The following is a 19,134-nucleotide window of genomic DNA, read 5'->3' as shown; positions in this document are numbered from 1 at the left end:
ATAGTAAGCTTCTTTATAAAAGAGTGGACTTCATTAGACCAACTCTTCCTAAGCAAATGTAAAATTGTTGATATATTTGTTATGAGAGACACAGAAATTACCTGCAAAACAAAGTGTTATTTCTTGGTACAGAAAAGTTAAAAATCACAACAGAAATATAGATTCTGTTGAATGAGAATCTATATGTTTAAGAAGAATACATACTGAAAATTTTAAGCAATTGAATATGCCTAGATGGACAATATGATAAGACATCGAGATGGATTCCTTTGCCTGTCAATATTACATTTTTACCTATTTGGACAAGAAGAAAATCTATAAATGTAAATGAGATAGCTATGATTTGGTGATTCATTTTGCTGTCTTAGTAGTATGCATATCAAGAGTATACTTGAAATTAAATGGAAATAGTTTCTGAAAGTAAATTTTAATATACCTTTAGAATGTAAATATGTACTTATATGGATCTATTGATTGTTTAATTAATACATACTACTATTCAGAAAAAAGTAATTACTTACCCTCTAATGCTTCCTTGGATCATATTTTTATTTTAAACTGAATTTTAACAGTAAAATTCATATGAATTGATTGATTTCTTTCTTTGTTAAAAAAGCTTTAATGTATTTATTTGTCTCAGCCTCCCCAGTGCTGGTGTTACAGGCATGCACCACCATGCCAAGTTTTGGGTGGCCAGCACAGAATGTGGTATTGGAAATGAAACACAGCTGTTTGAGATTGCCAGGCAGGTGCTTAGACTGCTGAGCTATCACCCCAGCCCATGATATGATTTCTTTCTTTTTTTTGTTTGCATTTTAGGACAGGGTGCACAGGTTCTCACTGCATAGATCAGACTCATAGTGATCCTCTTATTTACTGTCTCCCAAGTGCTGGGATTACAGGTGTGTGCCACCACACCCACCCTCAATCACCGTCTCAGTGTGGCCCAGGTCCAGCACGGCAGGCCCGGGATCGAACCCAAGGCTGCTGCATCTGCCTAAGCAGGTGCTTCAGTCTGCTGATTTATTTGGCTGGCCCCCATTGATTTCTTAGCATATGTCTAAATAGCACATACCTGTGCATTACAAGAAGTCCAGGAAATAACAGTCAGGTGTTAAATTTAACGTTTACAAATTTAAACAGGTTAAAAATGTGTGCATTCACAGTGTATTTATAATCTTGTGTTTACAGTGCTTTGGGAACTCATAACCACTTAACTCTATATAGAATAGAGCAATGAGGCATGAAAATATACAGGCTGTAAGTTATATGAGGGTGAGGCAGTTATGTAGCGCTGTAAAGGTGAAAGTTGAGAAAAGCTGGAATGATGTAGATAGGTGTGCCAGATGGACATGGGGTGGAGGTGGGGAGTGTCTCAGAAAAAGAAAGAAACTGAGATAAGCCTCTAAGGTGGAATCACCATTTGTGTTGTATTCCAGGATGGTAAGTCAGCCAGCAGGTCTTCTTTTTGGAAAGCTCTAAAAAATAATCCTTTCAGTCATTTTTGAATTTTGAGGGAATAAGCGCACCAATAACTAAAATGACTAAACATAGCCACTTAAAACCTGCTTTGCCACCAAACCTCCAAAAGAGTAACAGCATTTAAAGGAAGGAATACAAACACACTAAATGGAATGGCTCGTCTAAGTGTCCTGTGGCGCGTACTGGTATATGACTGCAAGTTAACACAGAAGCTGTCATTGTTACACTGGGTGATTTCTTTATGGACAGAATATTTAAGGGCATATCATTCTTATGCAATAGCATTTTGAGATTTTTAAGAAAGTGGAATCATCGATGCTCCTTACATGTCATGATGATTTGCCCTTCAGAAGCTTAGGGAGGTTCTGGAGTGGCCGTGCATCGTGCCACGCACTCAGGCCCCCATTCTGTGCTTCTCCTTTGCTTCTCTATGCTTCGAAGGTGGAAAAGTCCATCCATTCAATATTTTTACAGATTTAAATAAAACTGTCAACTCACATCAATTTTTTATTCTTTTAGTTCAAGCTTTAAGTGAAACAGAGGTATTCAAGGCATAGTGTCACATTAACCGTCTCATTTACACTGTGCTATTGAACTTTCTAAAAATAAAACCTTACTAAAACTTAAATTTACCCTTTAGGGTTGAAAAACTTTCTATTTCAATACTTTTATTTTAAAAGTCTAAATTATCACAGTTATTCCTGATGATTCTCAAAGAGGACATGAGGAAAGTATAACTTATTGTTAATTATTAATATAATCTAATAAAGTATACCAGTAGTTTGCAATCATTTGAATATTTAAAGCAATTTTGAATTACAATAAAACTAGGTATTTTTATTGTATTTTGGTTGATATTGAATACCTTAAAGCTATTTGCCCCTACAATGAATAGTTCAGGTAATTGCCTTTTTAGCTGTTTTTGTATATGTCTTTCCTCTCACTTTCAAGTTATCATATTTTACCTCTTTGAATACCACTCTTTTAGTTGTAATTCATTCCCACTATTTTTTTTCTAATTATCCTTGAGATAGGAAACAGAATATGAGTTTGTAAAAGAATAAGTCCTTTTAGAATATGAATCTGATCATATGATTTTCATTCAAGACCTGATTTCTCTTATATAATAAAATCAAGATAAAAATAATTTTTAAAAGTAAATTAAAGATGAGGTTGGTGGGAAACATTAAGGCAGATGTCTTAGATGTGAGGAATCAGATCTATAGAAGGAGAGAGAATAGGTTGAGGATAGGAGGGGATTATAAACAGTCAGGGTTCAATGTATATACATACCAACTCCCCCAGACAAATATTAGTATTAAGTGTTGCAAATACATATGCATAAATACACACTCTAATAACTTTCTCTCTCCTGCAATGTATTGCACCTTCTCTTCCTTATTGTGGTGTTCTGGGCTCACCATTACCTTTCCCCATGGGCTCTGCATTCCTGTCTCTTCTCTCCTTTTACTTTCTAGCCTTCATTCGACACACTCAAACCTGCTGGCTTACTTACCATCTTGGAATGCACACAAATGATGAGTCCACCTTAGAGTCTTAGCTCAGTGTTTCTCTTTTTCTGAGATACTCCTCACCACTCCTCCCATGTCCATCTGGCTCACTTACCTACATCATTCCAGCTATTCTCAACTTTCACCTTTACAGCGCTATCTAACTGATTCACCATCGTATAACTTATGGCCTGTGTGTTCTCTACATCTTCATGTCTCATTGCTCTATTCTATATCAAAAGTCATGATTATTACCTTAAAATCTACATCATCCTTGTAATTTTTAAACTTATTTTTCCTTCATTCTTTTGCAAGAATTCACTTGCAGAATGGAAGAATAATGCCATTTTTAAATATTGGTGTATCCCTGATAGATAAAATAGAAAAGCATGTAGCACACATTAGACATTAAGAATCAAATATTTTTGAACAAAATGAATATAGAGTCTTCCTTGTGTAACTGAGGCTTTCTGGTCCGATGTTTCATCTAATAATGAATAATAAATATTTTTAAATTACATCTAAACATGAGAAGACCTTCTTCTTATCATTGTTTCCTAAAAATTCCATATAACCACCTACTTTCCATTTCCAAAGGGCTAAGCATAATAATCTAGAGATGACTTATAGATGTGGGAAAGTTCTGTATTATGAACCTTGAGTATCCCTAGATTTTGGTATCTACAAGGTATGCTGAAATCATTTCCCCACAGATCCTGGGGGACAGCACCACTTAGTCAATATTTTAAAAGAAATTGTGTTTGAAAGTGATACTGTTACTTGTGAATAATTTTGAAAAAAATTTTATCAAAATTCTTTTATCATTTACTTTGTTCAAATTTTAGGTGATAAGTTTAAATAGCGAAATTCCTTAATAGTTATTTAGTTGACATTAGTGAGCTTTTCAGATTTCTGTTCTTTGTGTAGAAAAGATGTTGCTTGTAATAGAAGGCAAGGCTGCTTCATTCTGAACCATACTTCACCCACGTTTTGGGGCTAAATGGAGTCCAATTGCAAAATGCTTTATCCTTTACTATCTTTATTGTTTTCTTTGTAATTACAATCATATAATCAAATACTTTATAAACCAAACATATACTTCTTCCAGGACTCACAGATTCATCACTGAGTAACCCCTTATGATTGCTCAGTAAGTACAACAGCTGATCTGGAGATAGAGATGGATTAGACTTTACAAAAAACTCTTCCCTTTATATCTTTTTGCACAGAATCAAGCCAAATCGGAAGACTTGTGCCAACAGACTAAGATATATAGCCCATCTCTGTAAGCAGGTTCACAGGACAAAGTGAAGGCTCCATTGTGGAGGCCCAGTGCAAGAAGAGCATGCTCCTAAGAGTCACACCTCTGTGCTGCTCTCCGTTGTACCACAACCTATCTTTGGCCAGTGGGAGTGTCTCAAGATTTAGTTCCAGATATGTGTTTTCCCTCTTTTCTTCCTTCTTTTCTTCCCTCCTGCCTTCCTTCCTCCACCCCTCTCCTACTCTCCCTGCTCCCCCCCTTTCTTTCCTTAAGCTACACTCCCAGGCCTATGTATTTTTGACACAGGGTCTCATTATGTTGCTCGTAATGATCTCAGACTACTGGACTCATGGGATCCTCACACTTCAGCCTGCTGAGCAGCTGGCATTGCAGACACATACCACTACAACCATCTTCACATTCTTTTAGTCACTTTGTTCTAGTCCAATTTTCAGTAATTCTTATAGCCCACTTTTTAATCCACCTGTCTGATGGCTCTGATTCAGCAATACCTGGATTTCCCTTATGGACTCCAAATTTTAGAGAACAGATCTGCAACAGTGGCTGTGACACTGCTCTGAGGCTGCAGTGTGTCCCAGATCCCTACCTATCCCTCCTGGATCAACATTCTGGATTCTGGACTCAGTGTCTTACACTGGTCTGTCTTATCTGTCCTTTCCACCTGAAGTCTTTTTATTTGGACATATTTTAAGAATCCTGCTCCATAATTTCCATTACTAAAATAAATGTAATTATATCTTAAATGTTTTGCTTCAGCTAAGAGATTCTAGGCTTGTGACTTACCATTGGAGCATCTGAAACTTTTGGGTCCCTCTGTGCAAGATGTTCCTTTTGCCCACTTGAGCTCTAATTATAGTACCTTTGTGTGAAATATTGATTATAAAATATCCTTTAGAAAGTATAATTTCAAGATGAAAATAAGTTTATGTAATTTATAACACAGAAAGTGTTTTACTCTGAATGATAAAAGTTCTGTATTAGCAAAATGTAAATGCATACAATTAAGATTAAAAAAAACAGTATATGAAACAAAGTAATGGCATTATTTTAAGCCAATGGTATTGGACTCTATACTTAAAAATGCTACCTTTTTAAATTCTTGATGTATCTGTTGCTGATCCGTGTAATACAAGTTTTCTTATAAGTGGAGTCAGTAACTGACTATTGTCAACAGTCTGTATTGTGCTTCTTCTCCTTTGTCCTTCCTGCCTAAATAGGGCATAAAGGCCTATTGACTGTTGACATAAGCTTACTATCCTACCTTCTTTTTTGTGGTTCTGGGGATTGAACTCAGGACCCTGCTCTTGCCAGGCAAGCGCTTATTCTACTGAGCTATCTCCCCAGACCCTATCCTACCTTCATATCTTCTCAGATGGAACCTTTCCAACTTTATTAGCTTGTTCTTTGTATAGTAAGTTTCACATCTTAATGACTGAAGCACACATACTGAATATTAGAAGACTGTAAATAGCACAACACAGTGGAAATGATAGGGACTGTTCCTTTGCCTGTTCACTTTTGAATCTTTAGGCTTGTGAGTCAGCTATAGGAAATGTCTAATAATTCCCTTTTGCTCCTCCTACTAGGTTAGATTCCTGAGCTATACAGTTCACTTTAATTTTTATCTGCAACTCTTTTGAAGAACACTTGAACTGCCTTTGGCTGGATCCATATAACTGCATGAAATTTCCAAGTACTAAAAGCCATTTCGCTGGCCCAATAAAATAAATCCCCACCTTCAGATAGTTGCAGTATTGTGAGTATGCAAACTATTTTGTATAACTCATGAGAATTTCTACAGGGGATAAGAATTATTGTGATAATATGGCAAATATTTACAACACAGAAAAGCCATGATTCATAATACTTTTGAAAACAAGTCAATTTACGATTTTCTGTAAGAATATTGGAAGTAGAGTTGTTTTCTCTTACCTGAATGAGAATGATGAATGAGAACAGGAAATGTGGAGTTATTTTGCCCTTTAAGATTTCAGGTTCACTTCATTTGAATTATTCCTCAACCAGAACACTAATCTCTATTTACCTGACTGCCTGCCATATGCTGTGTGCCCCAAACTGCTATGAGTGCAATAACTGGTGTGGAAACAGGACTGTCTGCCCAGTGTGCCTGGACTCACTCACTAGGTGAAAGGTACAGACGTTTGTGTTGTGTCTGAGAGGAAGTACAGTAGCTCTGGGGTTATCCAAGCAAGTGTTGCCTGCTTGGAAGACTACACTTCTTATCAGAAAATATAATTTCTCTCCATAAGGAAATAAATTCTGAGCCTTGTTTTATTCTTAAGTAGTTCAGTATACACTGAACCCTTGTGTTAATTGAAAATCGTTCAGATTTATGTGGTATTTGGTTTGTTCTTCTATTCCCTATCTGATTTGTACACACATAATCCCTTTCTTCTCAGGTCAGTGGTTTCCTCTACTCTATTACGGGTGCTTTAGGTATTTTGTGCCAGTCATGGCTGTTGATTTTAAGGCAGGGATTATCCAAGGAGCACCCAGCATTTAGTAGGCTTCATATTTCTATTCATCCTCAGGTAAAAGAATAAAAATACTTTGGCAACAACAGATCAACCATTGTTTCCCAGTCCCGTTTCTTTCTGAGTTCACAAATTGAGAGCAAATGCTTTCAGAGAAATAATCAATGTAATAAAGTAAGGTCAAAGTTCTTATTTTGCCCTGGTGATTGATTCAATAGCAGCATTCCAGACAGCCTTCTAACCCTGTGGAGGATGAGGTACTTTCACAGATGGCCACTTTCTGACAAAGGAAGACCGTGTGTGCTTTTCTTTTTTCTACTGTTGTTATTTGTTCTTTACTGACTCATTTTTATTAAAAATAATCAACCTTACAACCTTAAGGTTGTATTCAGCAATAGTACTACAGGTTACTTTGAAAAAAATAAATAAAAACAAGTTTGAATCTTGCTTTTTCAATGACAATGTTCACATGAAAGTTTATCCTATTCATCAACTCTTCTTTACAAGCTTTTATTTTTGTCCTCTCAATATCAAGTCTCTTGGTAATTAGGAAATTTTAAAGCAAATCAATCTACTGTGACATTCAAAGTTTAAGTGGTGACAACTGCAACCACTAAAAGAATACATAGCTAAGCAGGATGCAAAGACTAAGCAATGCATAATGTATAGAATGGTAAGTACTGAGGTTTCACTCTAAGTCAGTCTTTTGTACTCTCAGAAGTCTTAGTCTTTGTAATAGTTGCTTACTTTATAACTTAATTTGGTAAAAATCATGAAACTGGTGCAAGCACAAATCATCTTCTTTTCCCCTCATTGTGATTTTTAGTATGAATATTTTGTCAGTCATTTGTAATTTCAAACGACTGCTGAATAATAAGAAATATAATTGGAATGGGTAATTTTATGAGAAGCCATTTATATTCTCTTTAGTATTACTATAAAACTTCATGTTGGGACCTTTTATTTATTCCAGGTATAAAATTATGTTTTCTGTTCTGCAAAGAAAACGTGTTCATACAATTTTTTTTAAGTGCTGCGAGTTGAACTCAGGACCTTGGACTTGCCAGACAGGCATTGTGCCATTGAACTATACCCAAGCCCTGCACATATTAATTTAATGAAGATAGATATTACCAATATCTATCATGTGGGCCATGATACCTCACAGTTGAATTAAACTGAACTAAATTTCTTTCTTCCTTTTGTCCTGATTTCTACTCTTTTGTCAGTTAAGATTTGTTTTTTCCACCTTCATTTCTCTCTCACTAAGTTCTCATGATTCCCCTAATCATATTTTGTTAATATTGATTTTGTTCAATTTAATGTTTTCTTCAAACAACTTAGTGTAAATCTTATTGAGATACTAGTGTGCTATTTAAAATGATCCAACTAGTTTTATTTTGCTGTTTAACAGTTTTGTAATAAAGCTCAAATTTTTTAAAAATGTAAATGTTTCATAGTGCTTTTAGTGCATATGCAAAAAGATGCAGATCTGCTGATAATGACCTTACAAATATTATATTACCAATTAGTAAGTTCTACATACATTTCCTTGTAATTTTAATAAAATTTTTATTTAAGATCATTCACTTAGGGGCCGGGAAGACAGCACAGTTGAGTAAGTGCTTACCTGGCAAGTGCAAGGGCCTGAGTTCAATCCCAGGTTCCACAAAAAAATAAAAATAAATATATAAATAAAATCACTCACTATTTTCTACTTCATAGACTGTACTTAGGATTTATGGCACAGATATGAGTAGATTGAAAGTAGGGTTGGTCATTGAGAAAAAGTAGAGGAAAAAACCCAAACCTTACTTAACAACTTTAAAACCACTATATTGTTCATATGTCTGCTTCACTTTCAGACAAATTCAATTAAAAACCTGATGTTTAACCACTATTTTCTCTTCAGAGATAATGTTTAATTCCCTTAAGATTTCCATTCCATTTACTATTACATTATCTGTGAAATATTGGGGTAGAAACCAATGTTTGAATTACTTATCTGTAAAAGACTATCTTTGACTAAATAAAAGAAGTTTCCGTTGCCAGTCAGCACTTATTTTTTTTTTCTAATTTAATTTGGAAGAGTAAAAACAGAAACAAAAACAAATTGAAAAAAAAAAAAAGACAGAAACACGTTAACATACAACAATGCATATCTTACAGATTTTCAGAGCAGGAATAGCTAATTAACAGTGGTTGTTATATTATTTATTTTTATCCTCAAATCTGTTGCTCAGATTAACAGATATAGTCATATAAGATTGAATGATTAATTGAATATTAGCACTTGCTTTCAAGAAATCTTAATTTTTTTGACCCACATGGGTAAATATCATATTGTTTCCCTTGTATAAGGACATGAAAGAATACACAAAACCTGAAAAGTGTAATATAAATAGTAAAATGGAAAGAAATTGAATTTAAGAATTAAACAAAGAAGATGAGAGAAAAGAGAAAAGACAGGAAAAAAAGAAATGGAGGGGAACATGCAAGTATATATGTATACAGGATGGCTGAGATGATTACAATAATAATTTCCATTATTTTTTTTGAAAATAGCAGTTAATGTTAAGAGTTTTCACCTTGACTAGCTGTATGCTGATTACTGTGGTCTGAGCAAATACATCAAGGACAGCACCGTGTAATACAAACCCCATGGTTGAATACCTCTCATTTTGGTCTTCTAAATGTGTACTCTTTCTAGTGTCTTATCAATTATTATACTCCCTTTAAAATAAATTTTTATAAAGACAAGGAAAAAAGCCACTGTTATTTTATTATCAAAAGTGTCCAAGGAAATCAAAGGCAGACTATAGGTGCTGGAAAGGAGTGAGCAAGCAGCTATAGCAGTGCACCTAGATAATCCCAGCGCTCAGGGAGACTGAGACAGAAGGGTTCCAAGTCTGAGCCCATCCTGGGCAACGTAGCAAATTAATGAGACAGTCTCAAAATAAAAAATAAAAAGCAAGGGAGACTAATGATTGCTAGTGGAGTATTCTGAATGATATTTACTGAGAAGTAAAGAGGTGGTAGAAAATATATGAATACATACATGTCAAGTATAGAGCTCCGGGAGCCATCAGAAACTAGCCATGGGAAAGTTCTCCTTTCCAGTGAAGTTCAACATCCTATCATGAGGTGTTTTTGATACAGATTACTGACTTTTTAGGACATTAGGTGTCAAACGCTGTTGGCTTCCTACTCAGTGGCTCTTTCTTTCTTCTATTGGAACTAAATTTTTTTTTTCTGTCTTACTCAGACTTCAGCAATTGTCGTCCTAGTTCAAATTCACGATTTATTGTGTTTTAGTCAAATCCAATGGTCATATTTCATTCTTTTCATCTGTGAATTATATAGGGATGGATGTGTAAATCGTTGACTCACATGTGGCCAGTGATAGCTAAGGAAAAATCTCTGGAAGGCGTAGAGACTCGTTGATACATGTTTTCCCATTCATAAGAAGACATTGAAAGAGATCATTCCTTTATGACTTGGCAGTTTCTTGATGCGATTCCTGAACTTGCTCCCAACCATTGTGCTTTCATTATGAAGGTGAGATCAACAGAAGAAGGAGTTGAGAGCCAATAAATTTTGTACAATGAAGAATGTTCTGGAAAAACTATGGCAGGAGTTGCCTCACTGCTGCACCTATTATTTTGTGAACTAATAAATTCCTACATTACCATTTAATTTCAATTGATTTTTCATTTACTTTTAGCCAATATTACCTGCCAAAATTTCTTCTTTGTAACCAAATTATCAGGTTTGTTCATGAAATTATTTTTAGCAAGTTTTGTATGAATATTGATATTATTACAATAAATTGATTAAATGAAATCCAGAATATATTTATAATGTAGAATGGCATACCCACCCATCTTTATGCACTGTTATCCATCCCCTGCACCAGAAGAATGATTCTCACAAATCTCATTGTAACACCTCAAGTAAAGGCCATCCAGTTGTGCTCTGCACATGGTGGCAGAACACTCTTTCATACAGCTATTAACACGTGGTCCTTCCAGCATGCTTTACTCCACAATTGCATTACTTGAGGGATTCGAGATTCTTTTATACCAAAGGTTGTCAGAATATAATGCTCAATTTAAGAAACCTGGTTGGTCCTCATTTGCCCAAACTCCAGTCACATGATTGCTAGTAATCATTCTCTGTGAGTGTTAAGAATAACAAAGAATCACTTTGTTAGTCTAAAGTTGTACTTATCAATAACATCAGATTTTTCTGAGTCCACTCTTTGGCTTTAATGTCCAGGCAAGTCTTATAATATTTAACTTCAGTTTCTTTCTTCTTTTGGGGATTTTAGGACAGAGTGTACAGGGTGTAGAAGGCCTCACTGCATAGATCCAACTTGCAGTGATCCTCCTGTTTACAGCCTCCCAAGTGCTGGGATTACAGGCACAAGTGACCATGCCAAGTCTTAATCGCTGTTGCAGGCCTTGGGATCAAACTCCTGGCTCCTGCATCTGCCTAAGCAGGCCATTCAATCCGCTGAGCTATTTGGCTGGCCATAATCTCAGTTTCTGCTATTGATATGTTTTGTTGTGGTTCTTCTGAATTGTCAGCTTTGTTGTCTGGATAACATTCTATAGTAAACTGGATAAAGATAAAGATGCTATCTTTTCAAAGCAGTCTGTACACATACACTTGCATATTTTTAAAATCTTGAGCAACTTTTAGACTAATGACTAGCACTTATCTATTGTCTGTTATGGGCTAGATACCTGACTCACTATTAGTGAGTCTAGGAAATTCTCTAGGAAAGTAACACAAAAGTATAATCAGTTGGTTGCTATTTTGTGCCATCACTTGCATTTTCAGTAACTGTCTTAAAAGTGTAACATTATTTTGTGCTTCCCAAAGTAATGAAAACTTTTATGCCTCTCTAAGACTTTATTACATTTTTATGAAACAATATGCCTAACAAAGAATTTGTGTAATTCTAGAGTATGTAACCAAGAGAGTTTTGAATATTCTTATTTACTTTGAGCAACACAAAATGCTCTTATCGCTACTGTATTTTTATTCTCTCTCTCTCTCTCTCTCTCTCTCTCTCTCTCTCTCTCTCTCTCTTTCTCTCTGTCTCTCTCTTTGGTATTTTCAGTCTGCATCAACAGAATTAAAACTGAATAGGCAGTAGAACATACTCTTACAAGCTGAATTTGTCTCTGTATGTTGTTCTTAGTTTTGGATCCAAGAATAAGCTATTCATCATAATGGTGAAGAGTAATGGTGGCACTATCTTTATTGGGATGTTTTGAAGGTGTAAAAGAAAAGTTTTACAGCAGAAGAGTTGCCATTATCCCAGTGAAAATGATCACCTGTATATACAGTTATATGTAAGCTCCAGAAAAAGGTAGAATGCAGAATGTGGGAGTTCTTTCTATGTGTACCCTCTCCCCTCTTTAGATCAAAGATATAAATTTGCTGAAAAAAATATGAATTTTGGACTTTTATACACTTAGGTTACTATATTTATTTCTATTTTGCATCTAAATGTACATGGTGTCCACAAAATAAATCTGGGAGAAGTTTGATAGATATGCTTAAGTCCTACTGGGATTTGTCCTTTTATGGATTGTATACCTGATTTCCAAACATAACTACTTCCATAACAATAACAACCATTGCTAACATTTATCCAGATTTTATTCATCAACTACTATACACAGATTATGTTAATCTCTATAAACCTGACAGGAAAGTACTGATACTGTTCCATTTTATACACAGTGTGATTAAAAAATAAACTACATTGAATACTTAAGATTTAAAAGTGTATTAAAAAGGCTGGCCAAATAGCTCAGCGCATTAAAGTGCATGCAAGCAGGCGCAGGGGCTGTGAGTTTGATCCCTGGTCTTGCTATGCTGACCTGCCCCCAGAATGCACTGAGATGGCAATTGAGACAGGGGGTGGTGTTGAGTGCCTGCAATCCCATCTCTTGGGAGGCTGTAAATAGGTTGATCACTATGAGTCCGATCTAGTAGTGAGACCCTGAACACACTGTAGATCCTTCCCTAAAAACATTAAATAAATAAATAAATGTATATTACACTAAAGTTATCATTATCCTCCCAGCAAACTGTCCATTGACTTGAATACAATTACTCTATCATTCTTGTGATGTTCTAAAGCAGTTCTGAGTCAGTGCTTTAGGTTTTAGTGCTCTCCTCGTTAACTTGCTAACCTGGATCTATTCAAAACATTTAACTCTGATGGATATATGGACTTTGTGGAAGAGCAAGAAATCACATGGAGCTAGGTGCAGTAAATAAGGTGAATGATGGGACATTATCATATTTTCATGAGCCTGCGTTTGCATTGGAAGAAGCATTCGCTGTAGTAAAGACATTCATGGAAGAGGACTTCCAGAACTGCTCTACAGTTGAGCAAGAATGTGGGAACAAGTATGTTCAAACAAAGTAATGGGAGCATTTTGAGGGTGATAGATGGCTGCATATCTTTTAAAGCAATAAATATTCATCATAGATTTTATTTATGCTGTATAAGTTTAAGTGACTACACTGTATGTAGTGTTATAAAGATGGTAACTTGCCCAAGATTTTTCAAAAGCAATCTGTTGAGATAAGAAATCTACCATGTGCTTTTTTCTTGAGAACTCACCTGCATAGTTACATCCATTTCATCTCTTTCTGCTTGTTCTGTCTACATCAGGATGTCTTTCCTAATGGCTGGTTCAGATTCCATATATATGAACACCAAATTAAATTATATTCATCATTAAATGTTCTGAAGTCATCTAGAGTTGTAGTTCTTACATCAGTTCGTCCTTTTCATTCCAATGACCAATACCTTATGCATCCTTCATTAAAGTTTAGTAAAAATATATTGATAATTTGTCTTCTAGGTTTCAGACTTAAGTCCGACAGTGTTTGAACACAGGTGTTGGATTAATCTCTTGAGAATCTCTTACTATCATTTCTTCTTCCTTTAATAACTCTAATTTTTCTCTTTAAGTTCTAGAACCTGAAAATGATGCCATAGACCATTTAAGGTATACTTTCCACTGTTCTTGTAAAATAGGCATGCATTTCAACAACAACAACAACAAAAAAAAAATACACTCTCCATGGCCTCAATGTACTCTATAAAAACCTGACTTGGTCAGATTTTAACTTATAACTGCTCCCTTGATGAGTGCACTGTACTGTATTTCTTATTTATAGTCTATCTATGTATTATAAAGGTGTAAGTTTTTTCCTAAATAACTACATTAAAATGTCAAAGATTGTGTTTGTAAAACTCATTAAGTGAGATCATCTGAATTACCTTTCTGGGCAGGCTTTGACCTTCTATGCACTTTGCATTTCAGCTCCCTCAGCGGAGTGCTGGTCCTCCAGAGCACGACCTTTTATCACTTGGCAAGTTGCACTTACTAAGCAACTGCCAGATAGTACTTTATTTTTGATGAATTTGGATTCAAGAGCTTGAGAGAAGCTATTTAGTTGATTACAAGGGAATAAGGGAATTATGATAAACTTGGAAAGCTTTATACATGTATTATTTGGTGGATGCACAGAACTCTTAAAAGGAAACTGAAATTACCCTCTTTCCCTGTAAGATTATCAATTATCTGGTTAAATAATTTGAGAAAATAACTCAAGAATCCATACTTTTAAACTAAATCTCTGTTTAGAGAAGCTATATATTTTTGTATGTAATCCACATCATCAATTTATTATCTGGAAACATTAATGTTGGTTTTGCAAAGTTCAAGCAGTGTATTGAATGTTTTTCTCCTTTACAAATACAATGGCAGCATTTTCCTATAGTCTTTCCAGACTGTTTGTGTCTACAAGAACAGAGGAACATGGGGAATTTAAAGTATTATCATATTTAATTTGATTAATTACCTCACTAAGTCTTGGTTTTCTCTGTTCCTCTGTGGCTAACCTATAACCTAAATATAAAGTTTTTAAAATCTTCCAGCATAAAATGATGTTGTTTGGGTTGTATCATCTAACCAAGTTAACTTTCTATTAAATGAGTATTCACTGAAATCAGTGTCTCTCTTCAAGTAAATCCTATATTTTATTTTCTATTGAATCAAGTGGCAAAAAGCCAAGTTTTATTTCTTCTCATGTAAAAAAAATGTATACGTGAGAATCTCAGTGCCAACTCCACTTATGCCGAAAATCACAATTCAGCCTCTACATACAGCTTTAAAATGATCTGCAATTTGATACCGACATTAATAAATGCCACCTTCCTGTATTGGTCCTCAAGGGAAATGTTGATCCATGGTTGCAAAGTTTGGATGGAAAACACAAGGCAATTTTTATACGGACAAAGCTGCGTACTTCTGTTATGCTGCATACACCCTACAGAGAGTTTGATTCTAAAAGAGCAAAAAATGCTTCAATCCATTTTTAGCCACACACTGATGCCTCTTTTGACATGATTCATTGCTATCCCTAAGTACAGATAACCATCAGTCTCCTTTGAGCTAAGCAAGATTTCCAGACCTGTAGTCATTGCATTTAAACTGGAGCGCAACAGCTGGTAGACAATCGCCCTTGGAGAGACCACAGGTCTTTAGTAGCGAGGCTTCACTTCCTCAGGAACCAACACCTTTGCTCGTTTTCACTGTTTGCTTTGTGTTCTTTTGGCCATTCTCTGACATAGAGCTACATCAAATCTTACTATTTATTGTTCAAATTTTATAAGAAGGTGAACTCATGCTGATAAAGTGTGTTCATAACATCTCCACTTTGTCTCCTGTCTCTAAGAAGATGCGTGATCTATCAAGCTTGCTCAGCCAAGAGGAGAAGGCAGCATAGCCATCGTCCTTCCCTACACTGATTTTCATAACTGAGGGGCTAAAGGCTATTCTTATTAAAGTTCCGACTTGGGTAGTATTTTGCAGTTCAGAGATGGTAATTTTAAATTGGTGGGTATGCACTGAAATGCTAAAAGGGAATATCACCTTTAATTCAAAAATTAAAAAACCATCCAAACATGCATTGTCTAGATTGACAAAGTGCAATAGAATATATAGGAATTATAAATCAACAAAATATTTTGCTTCATTTTCAACTTAATTTATGATTATCAAATTGATTGCAATAATTTTTCATTTGTATTCATTAATAGACCTGCCAGATGATGAAGGTCACATTTCTAATTGCTGCAATATCCCTATTCGTGTTAAAAGTTGAGACTATGTAATTAAACTTTAGAAATAAATAGAGGATGGAAGTGTAGCTGAGTGGTACAACACTTTTTACTATACATGAGGCCTTGGGTTCAAGTTTCCAGTACCACTTCTCTGCCTTAAATAAAATAAAAGAAAAAGAAATACTAAACAGTGTGGACCATCTAAGGCACTGGAATTAGTACCATGGACTTGGATGTACAAACACATATTTAGTGTAATAAATTCCACTTGCTCAAAAGTCACTTACTTTTTCTATATAGTTTACCTAATTATTCATCATATATTATGGGTTCCTACTAGACAGATAGCCACATCATTTTCAGCCTCTTTTATATGGAAAAGGTTCCCCTACAGAATTCATAGGACAGAATTCTGACAAACAGATTAATGTCAGAGTAATTTACAACATTTCTGACATTCCTCATTCTTGGGCTGCTGAAATTCTATGTTACTCTAATACACTAATTAATAGTGTGATGCTAGTATTCTTGTATTAGCACAGAGCTAAGCTAGATAAAGATAAAAGGCAATCTGAGAGGATTTGGTTCCTGGGGGAAGTCAGATGCAACCCTCCCTAGGGATAAAAAGTAACTCAAGATTAAATGACAATTGACATCACCTGGCCCAGTGAACCCTGATAGGTACCAGAGACATAGCTTTGTGTCCAAATCATCTGGACCAATACCCCATCCCTTCCCAGGAATGCCTCTGCTTTCCACCATTAGAAGTTCTGTTAAGTTAATAATGAATGATGCTCACCATATACCCTTGCTATGTGCACTCCTTATTAACTCAGTATTAGACAAGCAACTATACTTGTAGTCCTACAGTTTGATTGTACTTTGGCTCACCTAGTACCCATATTGTCATTGTACTGTATAAACTACCCTTAACAAAGAGCTTCAGAGGTTAGCCACTGTGGACTCTTCTGGAAATTTTACTATTATATCCAGTAAAACTCTCCTAAGCTCTTTACTGTGTGTGCTACAATCTCAATGAGAGAAGCATCTGCACCAGGGATCTCATTTGAATTGAAACTCCTTGACACTCGTTCCACGTGTGCTGAATCACAAACTCTAGAGATAGGCCCAGGAATCTGAGCTTTTCATAAGCACTCTGTAATTGTTTGTCTGTTTGTTTCTACTGAGAATTGAGTTTGGGGCCTTTTCACATAGTTACATTTTTAACTCTGTGAAAAACCCAGTCCTCGGTGGGGCAACAGTCTTATTAAATTGGTAAATTGTCTGAGCTCAAACTTGTGATTCTCAGCCTCTCAGAGTGCTGGGATTGAGTGTGAACTATGGTGGCTGGCCCTTCCATATAATTCTGATGCAATACAATCTGAAATGACTTGAAGTTTTGAAAGGAGAAAGTACCTCCACAGAAATCAGTTTATATGTGTAATTCAAATTAGTTCATAGGAGACATTTACATACTCTCTAATTGAGATGAATGATGATAAAAGATATTTATAATTGCTATTTCTATTTTATAATGAATGTGTAGTTCCACAAAAGTGGAATTTCAGTTTCAATCAGCAAAATAAAACCTGGATTAAAAGTTTTTTAGTTTTTTGTGGGTTTTTTGGTTGGAACTGGGGATTGAACTCAGACCCTTGCACTTGCCAGACAAACGCTTATTCCACTGAGCTATCTCCCTGGCCCCTGGATTAAAAATATTTCAAAAATGTGCATTAGTGTTTTTGCCTTTATGATGTAATATATAGATGCAAAGAATTATGTAAATAAAATAATATATGCTCCAAAATAATCTAACCTAAAAAAGTCTTTTTGTTGTCCAAGATTCTTCTAATCAAATTCATTTGAACTAAGAAATGACTTCTAGAGCTATTTTTTCTTATAGTGGAACTTGGAGAACAAATTTCAACTCTAACTTTATCATTTTCATCTATAAAGTGAAGCTGGGTAAGTTACCAAATCTTCTATAACTCAAACTTCTGTAATGGTTGTGCACCCCACTGATTCTTTCCTCACTGCGTGTGTTCACCATCCTGGTTTAGAGGAGATGCTTCTCTGTCACTCATTTCTTTGTTTTGTCCATGCTATGGGGAACCAGAGGGGACAGCTCCCACAGCCTCTGTCTTGACTGTTGCTGAGTGCCTCCTTGTAGGCATCCTTCCCTTTGGTGTACACTGCTTCTCCTGCTTTGTGAAATTGAACATAAATCATGAAAGAGGAGAAACCTCAGACAGAAGAGGAAAAGAACAAAATTCTAAGTTAGTTCTTGACTCTTCTCTTTAGTTGAAGCGATAACATTAAACAGACTCAAAGTAATGCCAGAATATATTGAGAAAATATGTCATACTGAAACAGGAATTAGTAAAGCAGAGATTAGGCTTCCATTACCCAGTAATGACAGCAGCTCCAAATGGAGCCTAGAAGTCTGGTTAGAGGCTGCTGGGTTGCCACCTTGAAGAATCTTCCAAAAACCTCTGCCAGGTACCCTCAGGAAAGAATGATCAGGTAAGCTGTGGACTCTTGGGCAATGGCCCCTTCATGGACGCTGCGTGAGCACTGTGTAGATTGGGCTCTGAAAACTATGGCTCCTGTCATAGGGCAGAAAAATTACTGCTTACCCCAAGGCCTAAAATCTTTTCTGAAGCCCTGAAAATATCTGCACAAAGAGCCTCTTTAGCTGTATTGCTTAGGCCCTCCTCTCAGCTACCAGGAACTTTGCTTCCTTGACTTTATATCTTTTAATTGTTTGTTTTCGTATCTTTTAAATGCATTAACTTGTACCTTATCTTTTTTGTCTGAGATTTTATTCTTTTTCATCGTGGGCAATCCAATATCTAAATTATATCAACACTAAAAATGTGTTCAAAACGTAAACCCAGCTTTTACTAGGCCGGTGAATGTTGATCAGTTTGATCTTTTGAATCTCAGTTGGTTTGTTTGTAAAGTAAGGAATTAAAATTGTTGTGATAAATTTGTATAAACATTAAATAATGTGTTGTTTGCAAAAGTACCTGGCACATGGTAGGAATATTTTATTATTCATAGGTTGCTGAGCACAAAGCTACTAAAATATTCAGAGTGGGAACAAAAGAGAAAACATGCATTTGTAAATAATCCTAAAAGTTGAGTATATAACTCATTTATTCCATGAGCAAGTTTTTTTTTCTTTTAAATGTGAAAAAT

The sequence above is a fragment of the Octodon degus genome, unplaced genomic scaffold (genome assembly GCF_000260255.1).
Source record: "Octodon degus isolate 3935 unplaced genomic scaffold, OctDeg1.0 scaffold00088, whole genome shotgun sequence".
NCBI classification, from domain to species: Eukaryota; Metazoa; Chordata; class Mammalia; order Rodentia; family Octodontidae; genus Octodon; species Octodon degus.
This window is presented reverse-complemented; position numbering follows the sequence as displayed.